Source organism: Poecilia formosa, unplaced genomic scaffold, assembly GCF_000485575.1.
Source record: "Poecilia formosa unplaced genomic scaffold, Poecilia_formosa-5.1.2 Scaffold8, whole genome shotgun sequence".
In the NCBI taxonomy this organism is placed as follows: domain Eukaryota; kingdom Metazoa; phylum Chordata; class Actinopteri; order Cyprinodontiformes; family Poeciliidae; genus Poecilia; species Poecilia formosa.
In genome coordinates, this window is record NW_006799947.1 from 1,712,433 (window position 1) to 1,740,354 (window position 27,922).

Below are 27,922 nucleotides of genomic sequence, written 5' to 3' on the forward strand. Positions count from 1 at the left end.
TCAGCAGAGACAATGAAACTAATGGGAACTGGTAGGAGGATGAAGTTAAATGCAGAATAATACTGGAAGAAAATGTCTAGATGGTGCAAAAGATTTGAGTGGGGTAGAGATTAAACCTGCTAGTTGGACAACAATGCAACCCAAATTCCAACCCATATTCATGTGTTGCAATGGCCAAAGTGCAGAAATAAATTTGGAGCCTAAAGCAAGACTTGTACTTGTTTCAGATGCTCTCCATCCAACCTGTTGAGCTTGAGATATTTTGCCAAGAAAAATGGGCTGAGGTGCAAAACTACAAATTATTAACTCATGACATGCATATAAAATTTTTATAAAAAATGCAGTCAGCACTCCTTACCTTTCCATTATGTCAGACTTTATGTTGGTCTATCACATGTAGCCCCAATAAATACATATAATTTTGTGGGTTTTAATACTTTATATTATGAAAACATATATTGATGTGAACACTTTGGGTGCTTTGAGAGAATCTGGTAAACTCTCAACTGTTTGGGAGCGGTCCCAGCAATAAGAAAACAAAAAGACTTTTAAAAAGAGCATTATGGGTTTGAGGATTGGAATAGATTGTGACATAGAAATGATATTTTAATCATGCCTTCCTCACACAGAAGTAAGTGATTGCAGGATTTATCCATTCAGCTCTGCTCGTTGTTTTCTACAATTTTTGATCCACATGGCGCAGGCATCAACAGGCTGCTCACTTCAACCCCACCGGACTGTGTTAATGGCTATCAGTGATGGATGGATTTATTGAAAAGCCCTGCTCTGTAGCAGGCCGTCACTTTCCGAGCAGAGCTGCAATCCACTGAGCTTTTAATGCGCTTTAAGCTTTTCCACTGGTTCAGCTTCAAGTTAGATTTCACATGCAAAACAGAAATATCTCTCTGATTGTTCCCCAGTCAGGCTGGGAAAGCTTGATCCTGCAGAGTTTTTTTTTTTTTAGGTCCAGTGTTTTGACTAAAGAGCAGAATCCTTTTTCAGCTACCTGTGTGTTTTCAGAGGACGGGGGCCGGGGGAAAGAAAATATGTCTGACATCCAAGAGTAACTGAGCCACTGGACTGAGGTGTTCTGCTTTTGGCTGCAGCACTGCTGACTGAGCAGAGGGTGAAACACGTGCGTGTGTGTGAGTGTGTTTCTGTGGCAGGAAGGATGAGTGGGAGCCTTGATCAGCACGGTGTGACTGGGAACTGGCACACAAGGGTTCTGATTCTTAAAGTCTAAACCACCATGCCACACAGAGGAGCGAGAAGACAGGACCTCTGTTTCGTGACCTGCAGCTCAGGGGGAATTGCAGTCAGATCTTATAGTGCCTGGTGTTTTGATTGACAGGTTATCTTGACCTTTGAGTCTCCAAGGTGAATGTCTTATGTTGCGGATCTAAGGCTGTTGAGCCAGAACAGAGGTCTACCATGCTGCTCAGTTCGCATTTCTTTCTGTTTGCAAGGCCTGCTTTCCTTATCAAAGCATATCTGCACTTTAAAATACAATTTTAATCAATTTCACTACAAATTTAGATGTGTAACTATGTCACCCATATAACTTAAAGCTACACCTAATGTAAAGCCTGAAGTAATGACAAGCTTTGACAAATGCATTTGCCCATTAAATGAAGGGATCAAACATTTGATTAGAGGCAAAGGAGTCACTTTTAAGCATTGCTAACGAGGGAGAACATTGTTGATGCAAAATAAGCTACTGTAAGCTACCGATGCTTGACTGAATCATCTTCAGGTTACCTTCTGATTCTATGCCTAAAGTGAACATTTTCTAGTTTGGACTCAGTGCAGTATTGTCACGTTTGTAGCAAGCGCCATCACATCTCCACTGAGTGACCACAATGTGGCTTTGAGCCAATCTCTGCTTCTCTTCGTGTGGCGGCACACCAGTCCACTGTATCTCTGCAGAGTTTCTGGCTCAACCCAAAAGGACGTCTGGGAGTAATTAGCCGTGATGGTTTAAGGAAAAACCAGACAAAGTATTGTCCGCATCCCACCACCTTTCCTTGTGATTGTACTTTCATATGAAAAAAAGGTGCAGGATTTCCTTTTTAAAGAAGCTTTGTTGAAGAAAAGGCCAAATTTGGATTTCTTACTCTGCCCAAAAGTTGGATGGTGAGGATAACTCGCTGGACAAAAATGAAACGATTTCATTTTAATTTTTTTTTTTTTTAAGATCAGTTGAATGCAACATACACAAGCAGGATCAGGCTGAGACGATGATAAGAAAAAAAATAAAATTGTTGTGGACGTGGTTACCAAATAAAAAACACATTCATTCAGTGACGTGTCTAAAAATCAAGCCATCGAAAGCCCAGTGATATGCCGACCTGTAGAAATCAACTTACATTTTTGACCACAAATTTCTGATCTCTATCTCTGTCTTTCAGTGCATTACATTATGAGATGATGTGCTTGCTAAATTAAGAGCATCAGCATGATTTCATCAGTGCTGAAGTGTTTTTCGTTTTAATTTGGCTGTCTTTAGACGGTAAAACCGTAAACCTGAATCCTTCAAGTTGACTGTCAAACTGCTCCAGATGTTTAATTTTAATATGTAAGCACTTGGTTTCTCTTGATGGACTGAAATTTCAGGATAATTCAGAGCATAATGGGACAATCAGCAGGGTGATCTGGTCCATTTCGTCCATACAGTAGTTGGGCTGTTCTCTGCTGTACAGAACCTCCAACTGAACACAACAGGAATGCTCCTGGTGTGCCAGAGATCCTTGGCGTCAGATCAACCTAAAGTTTACTCAGGTGTGAAGCGCTGCAATATAATCTCAATGCACATCTACTAGTGTCTCTTATCCTTTCTGTTTGTTAGAACCAAAATTGGTGTCGGGGCCTTACTTTGCATCATGAAGCACTGAGTGGGGGGTCTTGTGATGATTTGCAGATACTTTAGTGGAGTCAAAGATTGCTGTTACTTGTATTACAATTATTTACAACCGTGGTTATGGAATAAGAATGATGTAAAGTCATAAGTCTATTTGTGGTTGGAACTAATTAAAAACAAGAGGCATCTGCAACGTTCTGAATCATTAGAAACACGGAGTGTACTGCGAAACGGCTGGAAAAATTGATATAACTTATTGTTGAAAAAATACAAGGGGTTTAGTGCTTACATCTTTAAACAAACATCTGAAACATAATTTGGGAGGAAATAAGTCCCATTGTGCTCATGTTTACACAAAACAATCTTTCCGGAAAAAATCTCAGGTGTTTCACTGATAACATACAAAACCAGATCATTGATGAATTCACCGCTTTGCAAACAGGAAACTGACAGAAAGAGATGAAAGAGCTCAGAGTGACTATTAGCAAATTGACCTGTCATTCAGTTGAACTCATTTTCACAATGACAACTAGCTGATGCACTCAGAGAAAACATTAGTGAACCGAAGAGTCAAGTCAGTATTACTCTTATTGAAATGTGGTCTCTATTAAGCAGGCGGATGTTCTTGCAAAGTTTTCAAGTGAACTTGATCATTGCTTCTCCAAGTTATTTGAAGGTCTCCTTCGGCTCACTAATCTTTTATCTATCTTTAATGCATACACTGCACAGTGCATAAGTTGCTATGGTCTGATGCAAACAAAGAGTGAAGAAGCAGCGATGTTTCTTAAGGAAAGAGGAAAGACTTTAAGAGAACGGAGGAACTGAGAGATTCTTGATCTCTGTTCTGAACCACTTCAAATAAGTCTTGATTCTTTGAAGATCTCTGAAACTTGAGACATCACAACAACTGTTAAAGTTACAACGTTATCTCTTGAATTCAGCTGTATTGAGATATGTCACTTGGCTCAAGTTGTTGTTCCTTTTATATGACGCTTTGACTTTGTCTCGAGGGACACTGAGAAACAGCGCAAGACATATCCTGCTGCTCCCTTGCTTCTTTAATTGATTTCATCTGATTTTATTTTCCACCAACCCAGAAGCTCCAGATTTAAACATGAGAAGTAGCACAATACTGCTGCTGTTAATTAAAAGCTTTCCCCTGAAATATGAAAGAAACGCCCCAAATCCCCATCAGTTGCAGAGGTTGCGAGGCTTTTCTGAGCTACTGTGGTGTTTTTGCAAACAGTAGTTTGCTGCCTTGACTACTTGATTAAATGTGCATGTTTCCACTGCTGCTATAAATGCCTCGCATATAAATTGAAGGTATTTTGAGGCTTGAGTTGACTCCGCTGTTCTTTTCTAAGCCCACTGTAAAACTGCATGATTGTCGGATGATTAGTTTGTGAATCGCAGCAGAGTCCAGGGAGCAGGTGGGCAAGGAAGATTGCCTCCGACAATTATTTCCCCATGAATGGGAGCCATTTAGCTCACGGGGTAATGGAGGTTGAGAATGTCCTAATATTTCTTTCCTCTGTGACAGCCATCTCCCCCTCTTTGGTCAGTCGTCTTTACCCTCCGTCCCTCTCCTCCCATCAAACATCAATGCGCTGGTTGTTTCGGTCTCCAAGTAGTCACAGGTAATTGGCTCCCGCCAAAATAGGAAGCAGGAAGGCGGGCAGAGACTTGGGCATCCAAACACCATGTTTCTGCCCCGTGACTGGCGTTACCCTGAGCTACCGAGAAAGGGTTTTGTCAGTGGAGGGAAGTGGAAGGGGAGTCCACTTGGGACCCGAGCACGTGCTACGTCATCGAACACAAAGCAGCTCTTTCACTTGGGATCTGGAGCACATATGGGATCATTTATAAAACCTGCAATGCGTCAACCTAGTCCTTATTATCCTGGCTGCAGGTTTCCATTCACCTTTACATCTCAAATGTACTTTGCATCTAAATTTACAGTGAAAGGCGATGGCTGGATGTGCTGCACGACTGCTTCTCCCGATACCGATGCAAACCTATTTTAAAATCCTTTTCGATATACGATTTGAAGTCACCGTTTCTCTTTAAGACATTCCCATAAAGTTTGAATTTATTTGAGGTGCCATTTTGCTGTTGGAGGGGAATCAATTCATAAGTGAACTAATTAAATGTAATCTTGTCGATCCACTGCTCCAATAGTAACACCATGCCAGTGTGACATCATAAGCAGGGACTGGCCTCTAAACTGCACAGCTGGGTGCAGATAACGGAGCAGCATGGATGTTTATTTTCCACCGCCCCCCTCCTTTGCATTCCAGCTTCTTATTTATAATGGCCATGATCTCCGGCACTGGGGGCTACTTCTATAAAAGGAAGTTTGAAAACTTTTGCAGACCTTCTTGAAGAAGGAGGCTTTCTTCCTGCATTTTCATGAAGATGTAATCTTTAGATTTCAAATTGGAAGTCATTTTTCCATCAGTTGCTGAAGAAAATAAAACAAAGCTTTTTAGGTTTGCACAAATCTCTTGAAAACCCTTGGTAAACTCAGCTGTCTTCCAGTTTGTTTACTGTTTTGCTTGGACTTAAGCCATTACATATCATTTTATCTTTCTAAACTGAGATACAAATTGTGGCAACAAATATAGATGCATATACTCAAATCTTAGTTATAAGATTTTCTGAAAACTTTAATCCACTTTCATCTGATGAAATATAATGGTAGTACTCCTGCTCAAACATAAATAACTCTATTAAATCCTGCTTTTAGATATTGGTAATGTGACTCCAATAGCTGTATTTCCCTACATGACTAGAAAACAGGCAACAACTTTAAATCATCATCTGCCCAATGGTGCATGAATTGTCAAACTTGCAGGGAAAAGTTGATGCATAGTCACTATGAAACATCCACTATTTCATACTAGACAATGTTTGGTATGAAATGAGTTGAGAAGGGGTGAGATGACCAGCTCTTCATGGGGTAAATACCTTGTGTACCTTTGGTCCAATTGTCATCTTTCTTATCATGTCTGCTCTCAAAAGCCAATAAGAGTTGGTTACACTAAACTCTGGAAAATGAACCTTTCCTCAAACCGATGCCAGAGCCTATCTGATTGTTTGTTTCATCCACCTTCTCCTGAGGGGAAGCCTTGGCCTTGTGTTTCTTTTTTTTTTCTTGTTGATTCTTGGGATCGAGTCCTCCCTCAATTAGCTCTAAAGCTTCTACATTAATGGTCCAGATGTCCTCTGTGGCCTGACACCCTATTTAATTTGCAACAGATGAGTGGATTTTTCACTAAACATATTACCTTAATGAGGTCATTTACCAGTGAACTGTGCAGATTTGGCTAAATTGCCTATTGGAGGCCCACACAGCCCTCTGGCCTCTGAAACTTAAGGTGACTTGCAGGTTAAACAAGTTGGGAGGAATGTTGAGTTCGTCTTTGGATTACTAAGCATCCTTTTAGTAGATTCTTAAATGGTTTTATAGTCATGCATTCTTTCAGCCGTGTTCTTCCAAGTCTTCACTTCTAACCTCTCTCCCTCCATCTCCTGTTTCTTTTTTGCTGCTCTGTGTGGCTCTGTTTTTGTTTGATTGTGGGAAAATGTCTCCACCGTCCGTGAGAGTCCCCCGCTCTCTGGACCGGCTTTTCCCTTGGGTGTCCTCCGTACTCTGATACGCTGGGCCCCACCACTGCTGGGCTCTGGGGCCCTTGTTGTCTCAGCAACCACTTGTGGTAAGAAGCAGAATTCATTTGCCGTCTCCTTTTAGGCTCTCTCGAACAGCATTTGTAAGGTATTTGTTTGACCCGAACCCTCATTTTTATTGTCAGGCTCGACAGCACAATTTTTCTTTTCAGGTTCCAGTAGGGAGGCTTTGGGGCTTTCAGCATGGTCATAAGGAAGACTGGCATAAAGAACTCCTTACCAATAAATCACTTCAGATGCTGAAACGAGATTAAGTCGACTCTTGATGTGTCACAGATTTGAGAAAGGCCCAAGCTGTTGAAGGTTTGCTTTGGCCGTGTATGCAGAGTGCCGATCTTGTTATTGACCTTGATTTGTGAAGTTTTTATCGTATAATGAGCAGTTTTGTTAATCAGACCTGCCACTTGACTCTTGCCTTCATTAGGAGGCGTTTTAAAACTTTTCCACTTTTAGTTTTAAATTTTCTGTATTGTGTTGCTTTTAGCAAAAATGTATTTGAATGTTTAGAATGCCTTTTATTTTAGGATCTTTGTGGGACTCCCCTGAAACAGAGGCTATGTTGCAAAAGCTTAGCGGTCAAGAAGTGCAAAGAGTATTTTTTTCTCTTTTTCTTCCTCGTATCTTTGCTTGCTTCCTTCTTCACATCCCTGTTTTCCTTCCCTTTCTTCCTCACTTTTATTTATTACCTTGGAAAATATTTCCATTTTTTCCTCCCTCCTTTTTTTTGTTTCATCCATGTTTCTTGTGTCCTTTCAGCTTTCCTCACCCGTTTAGCTTTTCGTGTATGAAAGCTTAATGATAATGTTTTATAACATTTTTGTGTTTATATTTTAAAATGGGTGAGAATGACTTAAGAGTGCTTGAATTAAGTGTTTGGAAAAGTTGGACATTTTTCTCAAAGAATGGACAGAACCACAAGAGTGTGACTTTTCTTCGAAAATCCCATTTATCTGTAAATCTCACCAAGAACTGGCCAGTTCTCCAAATAACTTAGCCGTCCTTTTCTATCTTCAATTCAATTTGAGTAATTCACTTTACTGATGTGACTAATGTGTTTTACTGAAGTTATCTAATGCAGGAGTGCCTCAATTTAACAAGATTTAGGATGCAGATGGATCCCATTCACTTACTGTATTTTCACTAATCCATCATAATATTCTTATCCCGATTCCATCTTCAGGGGCTGGAAACTCAAACAAACATAAACGGAAAGATTGGAAGAACGAGCGCACTGTATCGGGCCGGAATCACTCCGGAGCTCTCACATTGATTCAAAACCAAACTCCTGAGGAGTAAAACATTTTAAAAGATAAACACCATCATAACTCTTCCACAGAGTTTTAGATGACTAAATTTGGCTTCTACATTCTCTTCCCATGCATTTCTTTTTAATTGTGTAATAACTTTGTGTTATTCTTCAAAGCTTCTGAAGTAGAATAGAAAGCATTGATGGGCATTTTTACTGTGGGCTTCAGGCTTCTCGCAGACCCTAATGCATCTTCTGAGCTCACTGCCATTGCTCTCAGTCTGAGCAATGAGATGGATTTAGCAGTTAAAGATCCTGGAACGGTGTTGTAATTTTTCTTCTTCTTCTTCTTTTTCTTGCCGTGGTGTAACGAAAAAAAAAAAAAGCGATCCGAACAGTGGACCTTAGCCATGTCCTTCATGCCAGAAACTTCTTTATTCAGAATGACAAAATGCTCGGTTGGCACGATTACAGCATTCAGGAGAGGAATGAATACGGTTCGGTCTCGAGGGAGGCTTCCTGAGAAAGGGGGTCTTCTGCTTTCGTCCCTTGGGAGAGCAGATTGATCTCCGGCAGGCTTAAATGGACCGTTGAAAGGCGAGGTGTTTATTTGTGCCGTTTTTATAAATGGCACCACTTCTCCAGATCTAACTTCACTGGCGTGTTCTCCATCATCTGGAAACACTAACGGGCCGTCTGAATTCCCTTCGCTTCAGTAATTCTGACATTCACCTGCAACTTCGACCTCGTTTCTGCCTCTCTGCGTGCACTTTGGTGTTTCCTGAGACTTTGTGTGACATAAATAATCATTGTTGATAAAAAACACAGGTGCTCATGTTGGTTCTGGTTCCAATTTCGAAATTCATGTTCTGCAGATGGAAGAGGAACCTGGATAAAACAGATGTCATCACCCTGTGATATACACTCTTCAGTTCCCTTGTGATAAATATCCCCTGGTGATTCTCTTTCCTCCTCCACTTCTGCTGTTCTTTTAGTTGCTAAGATACAACCTCCCCCCACCACCGCCACCTTCCATCAGCCTCCTCCTCTTCCTCCCTTGCACTGGTCAGCAACCTCTCTGGGCAGAGTGATGTTTTTCTTCTACATCTCGTTGTATAAACTATCAGCCATCAGCGTTAAGGGGATCCGGCTGTAAACGCATGACAGGAGTTGGACAAACTCAAATGATCTGATCATGTCCAAGTAACTGTGGAGATGAGGATATTTTTAAATTCCAGTTTCTATATCCATGTCCCTGTTGATGGTTGTACAAATGAAACATTCTTATTTTTATAACTCTTTTACTGTTTTTTTTTTGTTTGTTTGTTTGTTTGTTTTTTACTCATATTGTCCATTTCTGGTGTTTGACCATAGACGTATGTGGTGCAGTTTTGACATTTTGCACTGAAGAATTAGAGAACTGACTCGGCTCCTGAGAGATCCACCATCCTTCACTTGTTTACCTGCTGCATGCCAGGTTGTCCATAAATGGTTCACGCCTCTTTGTTGGTATTTGTAAGAAATTCTAGTCAATGAAAAGTAGAAGAAAATGGTGAGATGAACAGTTAACCTCCTGTGTGTGCGCCAAACCAGCAGGCATGCATTAAATGTAGGAACTGGTCTGGATTAACAGTGCAGGAGGTTGATATCTTTTTCAACAGCTTAACTTAATAGCTCTTTTTTTTTTTTATGTCCAGGCCGGTGTGCTCCTTCAGGCAGTGATCCATTGTTTAAAAACCATTTGATGTTCACACTCCCTCCATCATCTCAGTTTTCACCCCACTAACGTCCCATTGTCCAGAAGTCACAGAGATATTTCAGGCCAAACGATATTGTGATCATTGGAGGGGCAAATAGGGGTGACAGAAGGTCAGGGTAGTGATGCCGCCTGGCTTTCCTCAACGTCATCCGCTGGGATTTATGGTGGCAGTGGGGGTGGATTAAAGGTATTAGGCAGACAAACTAGACCCTGGGTTCAGACACTGTGCAAATACTGCTGCATCCATCCACTAACATGTCTACCCCTGCCCACTCTGTGTCTTTCCACCTCCTCTATTATGCTGACAAGCAGAATCCTTAGAATAGGCAGTTAAATAGCAGACCGACCGAGGATGGAGATCAGCTGCCATATAAACATAACATAAATTCTTCTTCTTCTTCTTCTTCTTCTTCTTTTTCTTATTATTATTATTATTATTATTATTATTATTATTATTAAGGGAAATCCAGTCAGAATTTCAATAATAAAATTGCAGTTTTATTTTGGTAAATTCAGCATGCAGATCCAGAAGTTTAGGCAATACATATTTTGATAGCAACCTTGTTTTGGCAGAAGGACTGTTCTGTGTTTAAAACCTTTTACCCTGTTCCTTTCTGTCTGTCCTTTCCTTGCATCATTACAACTCCCCTCCACAGCCCCAATTTGCTGCCAGGTTGACATGGCGATCGGCCGCGGCACGTAAACCGTCCGAGGTCTGGCGAACCCAGTGCAGGAAGTTTTGTGCATTCCTTATCTCTAACTCGCCGCCACAGAGCGCAAGGACCACATCAGCAAACTGAAGCCTCGTTTAATTTTGCTTTGATTTTACCCTTTTCTTTTTTTCTTCTTCTTTTTTTTCCAACAAGGCTGAGAAATGAAATCTTTGAGGTCTGAACCACTCATACTGATTTTATAAGTGTTTGGGAAAGGATGAAAGGGGTTTGTGGAGACAGAATTGAAATAAGAGGTGGTTATGTTGTTGAAATGTTGGAAATTTTCAACAATCCATCATAATTTTTGCGTCTACTTAATTCAGACATTCACATATGAAAATGAAAAACACATTCTTACCATCCTGGCTTTACTTTTGTTAGATTTCATCCAAGATCTGTTGAAAGAGAAGACGTAGCTCCCGATTTGTGTTCTGCGTGATTTTATCTTTGATGGGGAATGAAGGGAGGAAAAAAAAAAAATCTGCTTACAAGCCAGTAATGTGCAGTTCCACTTTACTAAGATTTTATTCCTTCTTTATTCCCATCTCATAACTAGAACATGTATGCAGAGATGAGCACAGCATTTCAAATAATCTCCAAATGAAACATGGTGACAGGTGAGGAGCACCAGCAATCCCCCTCCCCATCCCCGCCAAACCACCACCATTGCTCCACCATCCAAATGTCAGAAATCGATGCTGGTGCTTTTTGAAAAGGCTGCTTTGAAATGTGTCAGAAGGTCACTGAGGTCTTATATTACATCCTCCAAAGCATTCCGGAGGGGAATTGTATGCGCCACAGTTACTTTGTGTTCCTAATAGTTCCCCTTCCCACTACAATCCTACTGCTGTGGGAGGGAAAGAGAAAAGTCAGACTCATTGTTCTGGGAAGGAAACCAAGATGCAGAGAGAGAGGAAGAGCAGTGGGGGGGGGAAAATTGCTGACCCACATTTTTGTTGCAGTTTGTACCGGGACACAGCTTTAGGACCTGGTCATTTAGCTTAAACGGCATGTAATCGGGACAATGTGTGTTGACAGGTCTCTGCCAGAGGAGATGTGATTAACTCAGATTTGGAGTACGAGGCCAAGGTTTTTGAGCAGGTTGTCATTCTGTTGAAGTTTAAAAAAAAATAGCTGCTCATATTGTTAGAAACATTCTTTGCTTGTAACTTGTTCTTGTCCAGACAATGGACATGAAAACATTTTTTTAAGTCTACACTCTGTGTGTGATTGAGTAAATCCTTTTGTTGGACCTTGAGATTGTATGCTACAATTTCACTGTTTTATCTAATAACACGAAAGAAAGATATTACTTCGTTGATGTCATTCCTACAAAATAAATGCAACTCTGTTTAAAGAATTGGTCTGAAGTTTTACCACACAGCTCTCTTCTGTCCTCTACATTTTGCAGGAGGATGGTCACATGTGTGAAAACCAACAAAACAAATACAAGGCAAGCACGTTTTTGCACAAAAATGGCCAAAACTTTCAATTTCTCACATGCTTAAAAACATTTTTGAGATAAAAATGCGTGCACTGGTCAAAGTTCTCCTTTTTTTTTTCCTCTTCTTTTAACTAAACCTCTTGTCATCGTGCTCCTGCTGAGCTGACAATCTGTTGTATTTCAAATGACTAAAGGCCTGCACATTTTCAGACCGCATCGCTGTCTAAGTTTAGTCTTTGTGTTTTACAGTACTCAGTGTGGATACGAGGTCTGTTTCTGCAGCCAGTCTGTGGAAAATCCTGATTTGAGGATGTGTTTGTTTTGCCACCATGGTTTGATTTGAACTCCACCAACCATCACCCTTGTGATGGAGAGACTTGTTTGGGAGCTTCATTTCACAAGCGTTGCGGGTGTTTGGGTGTTTTTTTTTTTTTGTGGGGCGTTTTGTTTTTTTATATATATACACTTTTAGCAATGGAAAATGAACAAACATGTTGTATGGGCATGTCAGTGTGTGTCATTAAGAAAGCAGATGGATTTCCAAGCCACGTGCCACTGGTTTCCAGTCTAAGGAGCCCACTTGGAGCCCAGCTGGCTTTAATCAACGCAGTCGTTTACCACTCGCGTGGGTGAGTGGTGCTCGATGGATCCCTAAGCGACACCTCCCCTTCCACCTCTGCTCTCTAGCAACACTCCGCGCGGCGTGGAGTGATACTGAATATATTTATATTGTCTCTCTTAAGCACACAACAGCGAGAAGGCTGAATCTGTGCTCCCACACTTCCGTCTGTTTATTTAGTCATCCTCGTTCACATAAACACGCATGCCTATAGGATTACTGTGATTTCTGTGTTTATGTTGTAGCTTTTTAAGAGTTGTGTCCTAATTGCTGTTTATAACCAAAGAAAATTAGAGCATAATTTTATTTAAGGGTGAAAGTAAATGCGAGGTTCTCAGGTGCTGGCTGTGTTACTTCCTTGGAACATTCTGTGCATTTGTATTTCGGGTTGTTTCCTACCAAAAATGTCAGGTCCAAAAGGAGCCACTAACCACCAGGCTTTTCATATTCCAATGTTTATTTGGTACTTGCTTTGGCAACCAACAATTTCAAGAAATTTTCAACAATCCACTAATAGTCTGCTGTTAGCAGCTGTGGTTATGCGAGGCCTATAGTTGATTTGTACTTGCAGGAGGCTGCTCAAAGTTATTTTAGTGTGATCAGGGGCCATATCCTGTCATATTTTATTAAAGTCAACTGGACAAAATGAGGTTTTGAGCTAGGAAATATTACATTTAAAAACTGTAAAGCCACGATATGCTTGGAGGAGCTGTGATCCACAGCGTAGGTGGAAGAATCTGTTGACAAGACAACTAGTTGTGCACTCACAACTCTGATCTATATGGTAGAATGGCAAAAAGGGAGACAGTGTTAAAACAAAACCAGCGGCAAGACAACCCATGCAGGGGATACTTCAAACCCCTAGAAGAAGGTCTGGTCTGATCTATTTTTTTTGGCTGGTGAAGATTCTTTCATCGACGGGGACAGAAAGCGGGTCACGTTTCATAGGTAGATGGATGGAACTAGAAAACTATTGCAAAAGTCTACAGTCTAGACTCCAACATGATTATAACCCATACTGTTACCAACTTGGCTCATAGTTGGCAACAAAATAGGAGACTCCACAGACAAAGATTAACTTGCTCAAATTTATTGCTGTCCAAAAACAGTTCACTGTGAAAAGAAAATGCATTCTGCCTGACTTACTGGTAAGATTGAATGACACAGAAATGAAAAAAAAGAGGTGTAACTAGAAACATTACCCATTTGGAAAGCCAGCTTCCCAGAAAGAGAAAAAGACGAGCGAGTCCTAAAGCGCTGTATGGAAGCTACCTTCATGTCTGGCAAACCCACCTCTCAGATGCAACTGTAATAAGTTAACCCAAACACCACATTATAGTGATGAACAAATATGCCAAACCCAAGGCTCTCAAGCCACCGCAGTACAAATACAATTAAGAATCTGTGGAAAACTTGGAAATTGGTGTTCTCATTCCAATCAGACTCAGATTTGGCTATTTTACGAAGAAGGATGTGCTAAGCTGTTAGAAACATTCCCTAAAAGACTTGCAGAGACTGTTGCTTCTAGACAACATTGATAGATTTTAATTGGTTAAATATTTTGTGAACCTTGTCTTACTTCTATGTTACGATTACAGGCAGATTTATTTTGCTCTATCATGATAAATTGCAATAAACTAACTTTAAAGATTATGGTTCTTTTCTCACAAAGGGATAATGTTCAGGGGGTATGAAAATGCTTCAAGCACTGTAGCTGGGGCCAATCGTATGGTCAGGGTACAACTTAGCAAATGAAGAAAACTGACTAGAAGTCATGATTTGTAACACAAATCTCTATTTATGAATATGTTTATAGATTCATCATCCACTTCTTGAATTAATTTCCATTGCCTGAATATTGGTTGTGGATCAACAATTTGAACTCGACAGCATGGCAATTTTTCTGAAATCTGTCTAAATGCTGCAGCTCTGTAGCCCAGTGGCAATTTTAAAAGCTGGGAAAATTTGTGGTGTTGATATCCCTCTAACATCAGTGACACATATGGAAAAGAATGGAGTCACTAATTAAGATTGCGGCTCTTATCAGTTCAAGTTGGGTGTAATCAACACTCATTCCGTCTGTGTACATACAAGTCTGATAGCTTCCTGCAGGCAGGGCTGACTTTGCTTATCAGCTTAAGGCACTGGAGTAGTTCTGACCTAGTCCTGAAACTTAAGCATCTCGCAAACCTCTTTGTCTCTCCATGTAACCACTGGAGGATGTGTTGACTCAGCAGACAACAGTTTGATACCTACATATGTACATAATAAGCTGGTAGATGATGACCAGGGAGCCCCTCAGCTAAATTTAGCATTTGATGTCTGACCTTTCCCTCTGTTTGTGAGGCAGCTTTGCAGATGGACTCACTGTTTTTGAGTGATGTTGTCAAGACAAAGGTCAGCTGAAATGTGGCAACATGTGTTTGTCAACAGTTAAAATCCATTTTATTTATGAGTATGTAGTTCATTTTGCAAAACAAAATTGCTGGCGCTGGAGGAAGCAGACAATGGGCATTCCACGTTCAGTTCTTAAGTTTGCTCTTTGTGCCCTTCTTCTCAGATGACATATTGTCATGCTCTCCTTTGCACCCATAAGTAATAACTACAGAATCATGGTTGGAATGAGCAGTAGATCAGAACAGACTGTTCCAACCAAGTGCAGAGATAAACAGGAAGTGTTTGTTATTCTTCTGACATCCCAAGAGAGCTCAAGAGATTCACTCCAGCAAAGTGCAACACCCATCTATCATTCCTAGCATTACAACACATAAAAAAGAAGGGCACCATGGAACAATAAGTTAACTTTATGCTTATTTTCATCACGAGTCTCTTTGGGTTTGATTGGACCTGTTGCTTATTGAGAACAAGAGTGTCATTTTTGAAAAGTGTTTTTTGTTGCTGCAAATGTTTGTCCTAGCTATTAATCTTAGTTAAGTAGTCAATGTTGTATAATGTGCAATTAAACTTTAGAACAAGTAACTTAAAATTAAAACTACTAAAGTCAATTTTACATACATAGCTTCTAAACAAAATCCAGAAATATAATTACAGGCTACTAAGATTGCTATTCTGTCATCTCTAAATGTTCTTGCACGGTTTAGCTCAATAAAGAAATGAAGCTTAAAGTTGTTTTGACTCTGAAATGCAAAACAACTTTTGCACATCGTGGTAAAAACTGCAAATGTTAGAAATTTGAAGGACTCCTGTTATTGTAATCTTTGTATGCTGATTTGTCCACTGATCCAGATGAAAGTTCCCTGTATTTGTCTGAATACTTTTCTTTTGGTGTCGACTGACAAATTCTCTTTTTCAGAATGCATTTTTGAGATTAGTAATGCATTTTCAGTTTTTTTTTTATTTATGTTGTGTGCTTTTTCTTACTCTTATTCTTTAATTCAACAATTATAACTCTGCTTTTGGGATCTAAAGAAAGTTGACCTTGGTTGTTTGCTCCACTGCTGAAGTTGCTGGCCTTTTAAGAGTTTCACACCAATAACTAGAGCACAGGGGTCAGGGAAGAAGGGGGAGGGAAGGGCCATGAATGCAGACACACCTGTTTGTAGGGCATGACTCCTCGTTTTATTGAGATTCTGTGACAGTCTTGACCCAGAGTGCTGGTCTCGCACAGAGCCGTGGGCAGATATTTTATCTCCAGTGTTGAAAACAGATCTAAACATTTTTGTCACCCTTCCCAGACATTCTTCACCACACATGAACCTGTGATGATGCCTTGATTTATGAAGCTTCGGATCAGTTCTAAGAACAGACATTATTATTATTATTATTGCAGTTGGAAGGTAGATTTAAACTTTAAACTTGGGTTCAGACTGGTGTCGGGATTTGGACGGTCATATTCTGTAAGTAAATGTTAGAAATTACAGTGTCAGTTGCACAGCTGAAATTGGTTCCTTAATAAATTGAAGACCTCATGCTGCCAAATTAATAATGATTTTTTTTTTTTAATGAAAGCATCTGGAAAAAGAGCAAAGTCTTCAGTTTTTTACATTACTATACTGTCAGTCACTGTTCTTCTCTTCATAGTGAACACACCTGGGTTATAGTGGCCAAAGGGGAGCTGTGAAATAAGTCGTTGTATAGGAGGTATGGTTTTCATGCGGACCCTTTGTACCTAACATCTCATATTTCGAACTCCTTAAGGTGTTGCCTATTATGAAGAAACTGTATCCACTTTTAAAGGTTCCATTCTGTATTTAAAATTCACTATTACATGTTAAAACTCCCAACAGATGGCTTCCAAGCTTGAATATTCACATTGTTATACTTTTAATGTGCAATGCTTAACAGCGTGATTGTTTTATATCTGAAAACGCTCTTACAGTTCCTGTCTCATTAAGACTTCTGTCTTAAAATGTTCTGACTCATCAACTGTTTAATTAATTTGGCAAAAAAAAAAAATGAAAATAAAAAGTCAGCTAACAGGGTTCCATATGCGACCTGGGTAGGTCTGGATATGTATGGAGTCTCTAGATATTTTCCCCAGACCGCATAAGCAGTACAAAAAATAAAATGGAGTTTGGAATATTTTCTATCCAGCCAGCCATCTCACAAAAGCTTGAACGTGCTGCAGTCCATGCTAGTATTATTGGATTTTAACTCATTTTACATGTTTCACAACTAATACTTTGCCTTAAAGTATATAGTGAACATTTTTGTGTTCTTGCAAGCATGTCTGAAACGTCCAGTTTTGGTTTTTGCTGCAGAACCAGTGAGTTTTGCTTGCTTATTCTTTGGCGCAAAAGCACACAACAGTAATTCTTTTTTTTTTCTTTTTTTTAAAGATCTTTTGAAATATATAAACCCTTGGTCTACCAACAAAGCATTGGTATTGTTCAGCTGCTGCCCTCTTTGTGTGAGAGCAATTACCCTTCACGGTGGCTTAAAAACTGATCTATCACACTGGAAAGGGGAAAACCAGAAATCTGAATACAGCCGTTTTATTATCACTGCTAAACTGAATGAAATCATTGCACGGTCAATCAAAGACTAATACTGATGCCCTTCATGGCCAGCGATCAAAGCATTACATCATCGGTTAACATGATGAGGCTATCATGAATCAGTCTGCGGAAAGCTGAGCCATTGTCCAAACATAACAGCATTTAGCTGGCACACATCCACACAGACACAAGACGTACTGTGGGAGCTGGCGGTTGGATGATCTTTGACCTGACTCAGTCTGCCTCCTCGACAAAGGAACCCTTCAAATGCCCATTACTTTTAGCAAAAAAAAGAAAATGTGTTTATGATAAGTAATCTTGGGCTTGAAGTTAAATGTAGGTTCCCTTGGTCTTACAGTTCTATATGGAACGTTATGAGAGACTGAAGTCAAAAGTAGAGAATAAGAGTAAGTACTTGCGGAGTGTGAAGAGTCACCATAAGGATATGGTCATTACGTTTGGATTTATTGTTTGCTGCCTTGCTGTGATTACTTTATAAAGATGGATGGGATGGAGCTTCCAGCAATTGTGATTTATAGCTAGCATACAATTAGTCCATGTACACAGGATGTGCCCTCACATTTACACTGTCAAGAGTTCAGGCTTTGTGACAGCAGTGGTACTTTTCTCGGTGGCAATTTATCTCTGCGCGGGCGTGAACGGGTTGGTTGTGTGCAAAGTGCTGCCGTGAGGAATTCCTGGCTTAAACAAAACAAACTTAAATGAAGAGCTGGCTGGTCCAGAGGAACCCTAAATAATACTGCGAGGAGTGGCATGTTGTGAAACATGACTGCATGCCATGTTGGCTCTGAGAGCGGCTGGCTTGGAGGAGAATTTGAAGCTTCTCTTCAACGAGGAGCTTGGACGAAATGCCAACTTCTCTGGAACTTAACGGCTGTTTCTTTGCAGACTATGCAGACTATCAAGTTTGATCACTCTAGTGCAGCTGATTGAGTGGCTTAAAGCAATAGGCTATGCCAGTCTTTACCAGAAAACCTGTTTCTGAATCACCGTCATATTTTTGAATGAAGTCATATTCTGTTTTCTCCACTTGACTTCAAGTGACAATATGGAAATATAGATGAGCGCTGAGTAGGAAAAATAAACCCAAGCATGTCCTCAAAAAATAATAGAGCAGATGGGCTTATAATGTGGTGGGATGGGGGGTATGATACTTATCTCAAGCATGTGAAACTGGCTCCATTTGCCTCAATTACCAGGTTTTGATGGATGATACAGGAGTAGTCCAAGTGCACTTAGCCAGACTGGAGCTGGAGCTTAGCCTATTCCTGGGAGGGGGCTTCCTAGGAGTATCCTTCGGAGGTTTGAGGATAGTGAGGTAACCCTGGAGAGAAAATGGAAGTGATGCAGCTGTGAAAGAGAGAGGGGAATCGCAGGAGCGGAAGTGGACGTCTCGGAGATAAGCCTGCTTCTCCTTGCTGGGTTAATGGATACATCCCAAGGGCTTGCTTAGGAATGGACTCAGGCATTACTGCCTTTGACTTGGTGTCATCTGTCTTGTGTCCACTGAGAGAAAAAAAGAAACAAAAAGAAAAAATTGTATTATAATCACCTATTTTTCCTCCACATTCCCTTTGCTTATAAATGTCTCCACTTTGTGTGTGACAATTCATCTTTGTGTCAAACAGAACCGATATCTGTTGTTGTTATTTTAGCGATAGATTCTGTTATACAGCATCTTTCAAGTAATACATTTGCAGTGTTATTTTTGAAAAGCCAAAGTAATCAATGGAGATCCACTGACAAATTGACTGGCGACTGGAGCTGGAGTTTTTATATGCTCAATTATTGGTTGCCAAATGGGCAAATATTGATTGGTTGTGGTTTACTGAAAACTAAAAATGACATGCTTTTTTTTTTTCTTCTTTTTTTCAGTCAGCGAATGGATCATATCTACTTGCTAACATACCACTTTTCTGTACGGGACGTTGTTGCAAAGCGCTGAATGTGATAAATGGTTTTTTTCAGTATCGCTGTGGTGTTTAAAGTAAAGTCAGAAAAGACAGAAGGAGGATTCTAGAAAGAAAACTGCCTTTCTGCGTAAATTAGCAGAGAATTAAGCAAACAAGACCTTACCTTTTGTAGGTATTCAGTTCTGTGTCATGCCACATGCTGGGGTAGCTTAAGATGCATTTTCTTCATAAAATATAATATGTAATCTGAAAAGAAAAGCTGCACATAGAGATTAAAGCATAATAATCTGACTCTAATCACATTTGAGTATTTAATCTAATTGTGTTTCGCTTAAGCCTATTAGTAAAATGTTTATTTATTAATCACTGAAGGAATAAGGGAGTGTAAAAAGCAGGTGGTCCTTTTTTTCTGAAGTTCAGTTTACAAATGTTTTCTCATTTGTAACCTCAAAGGAAATGTACATCCTCAATAAATTCTTCTTTTTTTTGCATCAGAAAAGATAACCCAAGGAAAATGTGTATATAAAGCTGTTTTCAAGTGATGATTTTATTTACTATGGAAATGATGCTGTCCAAACCAACCTGGCCCTATGTGAAAAGTAATTGGCCCATAAACCTAATAACTGGTTGTGTCATGGTTGGCGGCAATAGCTGCCATTTAGCATTTGAAATAACTGGTAATCAGCCTTGTACGCACTGTGGAGGTATTTTTGTAGCATTAGTTCAGCTCCATTAGAAGTTTTTTTTTTATTTTTTTTTTATCATAACCAGGCTATTTGAGGTCATGCCACAGCATCTGAATTCAATTTATGTACAGACTTTGACTAGGCCATTTCAAGTTTTTACGTTTGTAGCCACTCAAAGGGAACTTTAAAGAGTGATTTGGATTATTGCCTTACTGAATAAACTAAGTGCCATTGTGCTTAATATCACAAACTGTACAATTTCTTACAGCATTTTCTGGTATAGAGCAGAATTCATTGTTTTATCAATTCTGGCAAGTCATCCAGATTATCACACTACCAGGACATTGTCTGACGTCTTTTTTCATTTTTTATTTTATTTTTTTACTTTAAACCAGATATAACGAGATGTGGACCTTCCATATGTAACTGTACTTTTCTTACTTGTGGAAAACATAATATGTATTTACTGAGCTTATATTTGTCTGATTTTGAAATTTGTTTGACCTGAAACATTTTTGTGATAAAATAAAATAAATAAATGAATGCATTTAAGGGGGTCGCATGCTTCCTCTTGGCATTATACCAAAACACAGGCTTTAACACGGTTCTTGGTTTTTATATTTAGTTCAAAAGTTCATAATGCTTTGTTTTCCAGTCCTGTTTACATGGCCTTTTAAAGCTGGACGGCTCTAGGTTTTTCGGGGGCAATGCGCAGAATGCTGTCAGTCCTAACTAGTGCAGTTGGGAATTTTTGGTGTTGATCTTTGCTCCCACTAACCTCTCACTTTTATCCTGGCTTGACCTCTGCTTCTCAGACGTGTCTATGACATGACCCTCCCCCCTGCAATTCCGTGCATAGCATTAGACTGAGTTAATGCTGTGAACTTGACAAAGCCAGCTGAGTTTTTCCTTTTCTTTTCTTTTTTTATCTTTATCACTATCTAGCATGCCATCTCAACGTCTTGCCTTCTCATTGAACACTGATTGGATCTCAGGAAAATCTGTTTCCTGGTTGGGTCACAGCTGTTGCTTCTAATTAAAAATGCCATGTTGATATGTTTTGTGCTGTTGTGCTAACAACGAGATTCCAACAAACAGGAAGGTGGCTTTCCTTTGGGCAACTCTTGTGGTATGTCTTGGTCTTGCCTTTCTGTTCCCTCAGAGAAGGAATGTCTCGGGTGGAGTTGCGATTGGATGCATTGTGGGAAATGCGAACCACCGAGGGTCATTTCCTCTTGTCTCACTTTCTCCCCTGGCCTCACATCTGTACTGTACTTCCATGCATGTATTGCCACAGAAAGTCTATCACCTTGTTACTGAAATCCACATGGATGCTGTCATATGCTAGCGCTGGAATCCAGAAAGGGAGGGCAGGAGGGATGAGCAATCAAAAGAGGGAGAGGGTGGGGGAGAGTTGGAGAGGACAGTGTCAACAGCTTCGCTTTGCTTTGAGCTCAGTCAGCTGAAATCCACGGCTCGACTCAGAAGCTCGGAACGCAAGTGGATGGAAACACAAGAACCCCTTTAAAACTAAGTCCAGACATGGAACCTGAAAGAAATGGTCTGAATCCAGAAGATGCAGGAGTGCTTTGAATCACTTTTGTAAACTTACTGTGTGGAGTGGTTCTTTTTCTTGAGTCGTAGTAAAGGGAAGAAAAGAAAATTCATCCCTTAGTGCACCGTCTGTGAACTGAGTAAGTAGGACTTATTTGATTTTGATGCCTATAACTTTTCCTGTCTGTAGAGGAAAGCTTTGTTCTCTCTTGCATACAAGATGTTTAATGCGGTTCGTCCGTGCATTTTGTCCTCTTGCTCAGTCCCACCAGGGAAAACCGAACTGCTGCTGGCTATAAAATAAACAGTTAGATGGTCTGCAGAACTGCAGCAGCAGGACAACAAAGGGCTTCTGTTCTTCCATGATAAACATTCTATGTTTTACGTTGTTGTAAATTGTGGGCACGCTTCAGGTCAAAAACGACAATGAAGGCATGGATGTGAAGTGTGTGTGGTTTTAATGTTTGAGCTCTGCATTCAGCAGTGTTGACAGCACTTCCTGTCGGACCCCCAAATCTACTGGTGCAGACTGGTGATACACTGGGGTTTATTTTTAGATATACTTCCTAGAAGTTTTGCTCCAGGGAAAGTAATTTTCTCTGAATCTTTGCAAATGTTCAGTCATCTGCTTGTTTTTTTTTGTTTGTTTTTTTTGTTTTTTTTTTGTTTGTTTGTTTGTTTTGTTTTTGTTTTTCTTTCGGTGTTAATCTTGTAAGGAGTTGGAACAGATTGATGCTAAAATTGTCTTTTGCGTTCAAAAGATCTGCGAATTGTTCAGCATGTCAAAAACCAACGGAGAATGAGATGTGTCGTGTGATGAGGAAGGCCTATTTCAGGCATCCATCTGTAGCTCATTGCACATCAATCACATGGCCAAAGCCTTTGGTGCTGGTTGTCAGCTCAGCATTCAGCCTGGCCGCCACACATTCCATATATCCTGAAAGGACTGAACATATTTGCATCACAGTCTGTGCAAGGCATGGGATTTACACACTATACATTAAAACCTTTTCATAAATGGAACACTTCTGTCTCATGTTGGTGTTGACACAAAGACCTAAAACTAAACAATTAAAACAGAAGACACAATTCATAATTCATCACGTACTACTGATCTTTCAGGATTAGCGTGAACAAACGGTAACCTCCCGCAACCAACTGGCAATTCGGTGATGAAGACGACAGGATGATGTTTGGTGAAGCTGCTTTAATCTGATCTTAAGGATCATTTTTATGTTGTGTTTGCAGCAAATCAGTTAGAATGGATGACCAGGAATAGTCTGCGACTTCTTAAAAAAGTCGCAGACCTCTCTAGAAGGTCACCCACTTCCGTGCAAATGACGCTATTGTATTTGTGCCAGTGACACAGTTCCTGCAGCTTGTGATGTGTAAGCATATCTCCTCCGTACAGTGCCTCAATTCAGCACGGCATTACTGCAGGCTATTTAGGAAAAAGCACGTTCTGCTCACTTCAGGGATAAGTCCCTTTTTGCCTGGCTATATGTATCCCAGAGGAGCATTCCAGACATTAACCAGAGGCCTCCAGTCCTCAATGCTGCAGCTGTTAACCTCTTACCCAGGGAATATTGGTTGCTATTTGGACCGTGGTGCAAAGAATTCAAAGTCAAACAAAGGCAAGGTAGTGAAGCCACAGGGAACTGATGTGAGAACATAGGAAAAAGCATGTACAAAAACAAACTTGCACATAGATTTTTTGAATATTATTTTCTAGTTTAAAAGTATTTTTTCATAAGTTAGAAGTATCTATGTAATTTGAACGAGTTCGAATGCAATTCATTCAGAATGAAAGGACCCTTGGGTGCTGGAAGGACATTGAGTCTCTGGGAAGTTCGGCATCCTTTCTCTCCTGAGAGTCATGGTAACCGGCTTCGAGGCTGTATCCCTGCCAGGTTTTTTCCCCCGCAAATAATAACATATCTTTAGTCGGGCCTCGTGACTGTGGCGCGTTCCTCCAAGATGAAATAAGACGGCAATTTAACACGGCAGGATTGTGCTTTGGGGTTTGAGGGATACTGATGCCAAGTATTGGATTTCATTCCGACCCCTGTTAATATGTGGGAATGTTGGGGAGCCTTTGGAATGTGGTGTGGTCCACTTTCCTCTCAGCCCCAATATTAATAGCAAGTGCTCCAGTCCTTTTGATGGGCAGAGATCCACCCGATGGCCTGTGGAGAACTGGGTCAGCAGTGTTCAACCTTCACCCAGGACCAAGTTTAACATTGTTGTTGCCAGAGTCACATTCTCTATTTGGATGACATAATCCTTCTTTTGTAGGTCACATTTAAGAAGCAGCAGCTACTAAAGGTCTTTAAGGATGTTTCTTAAGGAAAAGCAAAAACTACCTTTTCAGAAAACCACTACCAATTTCCTTGCTTGACTTTGCTTCCTTCAAAGATCTTGTGTCTCGTCTGGTTCTTGGCTTGAATCCAGGCATCCGGTATGTTTACAATATTCGCCTGAGAGTGGCAGGGCAGCTGTTGTTTCAAACTTCAAGATTTTGTTTTGGTTAAAGCATCAAAATCAGCAGAAGCACTGCATCAACTTCCCTGGTTGCCGTTTCAAGTGGTCTGTCCCAGTAATGAATGTTCCCTCCAGCAGGAAATGACTTTTTTTTTTTTTTTTGATGAATCAAACTAAATGAAATGGCTTTTAATGACACCCCTGGAGGATTGAAGAAAATCTCCTCCACTCTTTTTCCAGAGGTTTTAGTTGAAGCATTCCCGTTTAACGGGTGAAGTGGGTTTACCGTGCCTCGCCGCCTTGTGTTTTTGCTGACGTTGCAGCCGATAAGACCTCTGAGGATACTCAAGTGACAGTTGCAGAAGACTTTATAATTTAAGAACGCATTACATAATTTTAAAATACATCCATGTAGAAGTTGGGGTCATCTACATTTGCATGTTGTTAGATCGATGAAGAAGAAAGGTTGCACGTCCATACATATGGTAGTGTCATCTGTCTGTAGCTTTCAGCAACTAAACATGAAGCTGTGTGATATTTTCCCCCCAGTTAATGTTGCTGCTTTTATTCATAACATAGAAGTTATTAAATTATTCCCCCTGCTGATAAAACTGTGTAATATACTGCCTTTATCATATAGCTCTATACAAAACAAAAATGAAACACACACCCATTATTAGTGTTCAAATTCTTGAAATAAATATATTTTGTTCTTCCACTTTTTATTGAGTTACGCAAAAATAACAAGCTATTTACATACTCCAGTTATGTGCTTGGATTGCACTGGTGATATGGTGCCCATTGATTTCCAGTGATACTTTTAATGTCTGACTGCCCAAAAATATTTCCTAACAGCTGAATGTATTTTAGTTGTGAGTGAAAATTGCTTGTAGCCTTCTTTTAGAAAGTAAACCACCACAGCTCAGCCAGAAGTGGGGGCAAGAAGCGTTTTGCAGTACTCAAAGCTACATACAGGTGTATAAAACTTGAGCCACTCTCTCTCTCTTTTCTGAATCCCATTCTTTTTCTGTTTATCTAAAACTTGTATCAGTAGGAATGTCCTGATCTGATCTGTGGTACAGTTGGTGTCGGTATCAAAAAACAGATTTTGCTGTTGTAAAGGAGTGCAATGATATTGCTGTAGTTTGGAGCTGCTTTTAAAATTCTATATAGAAATGGCGTTTTGTAATGTCTGCAGTTGCACTTTTACTTTTCGGCAGTATCGGAGCTTTGTTTAATCCGACTGACTCTGCAAGACACTTATGAAGGTTGAATGCTTGTGCTGATTCATCCAGCTCACATAAAGGCTCTGTTGAAGCAACACACTGGAACTGGATCTTTTTCTTTCCTGGACTCCCTTTCTGGGGTGCTGTGGACTACCACACACATTAATTGCAACTTCTTTGGTTACATAGTTTACAGTTTTAAAATTGTGCACTACAGAAAAGAAAGGATTGACACATTATCTGTCTGGATTCTCATTTGTCAGATTCTTCCATTGCTCTTTTTAAATGAGAACTGTGCAAATGTGTGACAATTCTCAAATGAAATTACCCTTTCACTGGCTGTTTGTTAATGGAACAACATGCATCAAAAATCTAGTAAAACCACATTTGCCTTCGAGTAATTATGGGAATGGTTAGGTTATGCTAACAATTGAAGCTATTAAATAATTAATTATAATGTCATCTGATACAAATGAGAGTACTTTAAATGTGTTTTCATACTTAAGCTGCCTGCTTTACATTCTAGTCTTAAGACTTTGACTTAGCTCTAATCCCCCTTCACATTGTTCTCCAGCTATTGTTTAGCCTTGGTAGACGACTCGGTAGATGAAGAAAGGCTGGAGCATGTGAAACTCTTTCCCTCAGGGTCATGTTGTTTCAGAAGGAGCATTCCACCAGGAGATTTCCTGCATGTTTTGCCTCCAACCCAGACAGCCTTGCCACAGACTATGCACTGGTGGCACCGTCTATAGGTGTCTTTCCCAGTTCAAAAGTTGGACAGATTCTCAGCTTTCTTTGCCTTGCAAAATTCTCTGACTGACTGAAGTTCAGAAAAGAAATGATAGAATGAAAATGCAAGCAGTGAATGAAACCAAGTTTTCAGGCATAATTAAAGGGGAGAGTGAAAAGAATAGAAGGGTCTGACCTTTTTCTAATTCTTGGAAGATGCATAGGCATAAGAATCACAACTACCTCCAGAATCCTTGGAGAACACCTGTGTGTTAGACTAAATATGCTGTCAGGCTGTTTCTTATCTTAACATTTATGCCGGTGTATGGACCACGTGGCTCTAAACCAGAGGAAAAGAAGGTGGTGATGTAGAATATTAAGTCTAATCATGTCTTTTGTCCATGCATATTGCTATGGATGTGGTCTTCTAAAGAACACATATGTATTGAGATAAAGGGTGTGAGATAAACAGTCGTTTTGTAAAAGATGGAGTGTGCAACTGTTGATATCAATTAATTACTTTTTTGATAATTAAGAATAAACTGGCCACCTAAGACTAAAATATCAATACCGAGGGCTCCAGACAAGTCCAAGATCAGGTTTGCTGAAGGAATCAAAAGTTCTGTTTTGCATTCAGTTTAAAGCATCTAGCATGCTGAGGGGAGGGAGTCCTTGTCAATGCAGACAGCATAGCTCAGTGTGACATGTGATGTCATTTTTGGGTGATATTTAATTTGCAGTTGCTTTGATTTTGCTCTGACAGCCTTTGCTAGTCTGTGATAAATTTTTGTATGCTACTTCTTCAAACGTGTAATAAATCATGCGAGACCATTTTTATATTTGGTTTGGAAAGCAGAATTTCAGTAGTGTAATGCTGGTATACGCATGTTTGCTTTGTAGGAAGCAGAAATTCAATTAAAAACAATGACAATGATGACAATGGTGCCAATGAAATGATAAAGGAATGGCTTTCTTACAGATTAGATGCAAATAAACTGCAGTGCCATTGCCTACCGTGCTAGGTCTCTGCAGAACGACTAAGACCCAATCATCTGGCCTATTGTCTAAGTCCACATGAGAAAACTGTGTAGAGATTCATGAAAGTGCTGGCTGTAAAACATGAAAACCCCAGGCAGAATGCATGCTTTCAAAGTGAGCGCAGGAATGCAGCGCTTGCAAATGCACCGTGAAATAATGGCACTTCTTCCACTTCTGTCAGCTCGGGTCATTCGTTAGTGTAGGCTGAAGCTCAATGCTAACTATTGAGACTCTTCACTAGAAGCGGTGGTTGAACTCATAACCCAGGAATGCACTTTAGATTTTGAGGATTTAGTGCTGCTTGTCTCTAGCGTTTAAATTGTTTAGACGGTCGGTGTATCTTGTCATTAGTAATGCCAGTTGCTTCAGATCAATCGCATGTTGTAGTTTCTCTCGATTAATCTGCCCACCCACGCTGCTGAAGTAATTGAGGAAGTTACACATGAACTAGATGACTTTTAGCTTTTGTTGTGAGAAAGAACAGACAGCATATTTGTATGTTTCCATGTGTGCATTGTGTGGAGGTGGAGTGATTTAGTGCTTACACATATGTTGCTCTAATGTAACTGATTAACGCTGGGCTATAACAGGCTAAGACGTGTGTTGTGTGCATGAACTACACAATTCAGAAGTTGGCCTGTGGGTGGGCCACAGATTTTGAGGGATTGTGCTTCCAGTGTACAAGCTGGTTTGTCTTGCAGCGTTTCTTTTTTCGGGGGCTAATTGAGTTATTGTTCCATCATTCTTTGAACAGACAGTCGGATGGGAGAGCAGGAGGGCTTTTTTTTTTGGAGGGGGCAAGTCTGGGGCAGCGACGGTCAGAAAGTGGCATGGCTCCACTGAGCTCAAAGGCATGGCTGAATAGCTGCTTTATGTTCAATTAACGAGTCACTAGCTCACTTTCATGTCAAAGGACACATGCAGCTTTCACACAGCAGTGTCACATTATGACAGCACACAGATAATTCCTAACCCCTTCATGTCCCTTTAA

General features: G+C 40.2%; 1 protein-coding gene across 5 annotated transcripts in view; it reads left to right on the plus strand.

Annotated features, from left to right (window-relative positions):
• daam2 (dishevelled associated activator of morphogenesis 2) overlaps positions 1-27,922 on the plus strand; it is a 101,629-nt gene that overhangs the window by 2,108 nt on the left and 71,599 nt on the right. The window contains exon 1 of one of the 5 annotated variants that reach the window (XM_016662152.1): positions 21,356-21,597. The exons of the other annotated variants lie outside the window; for them this stretch is intronic. The gene's annotated coding sequence lies outside the window, so the exon portion shown is untranslated. Of the gene's footprint in view, positions 1-21,355; positions 21,598-27,922 lie in introns of those variants that run through there. 5 annotated transcript variants of the gene reach the window in all.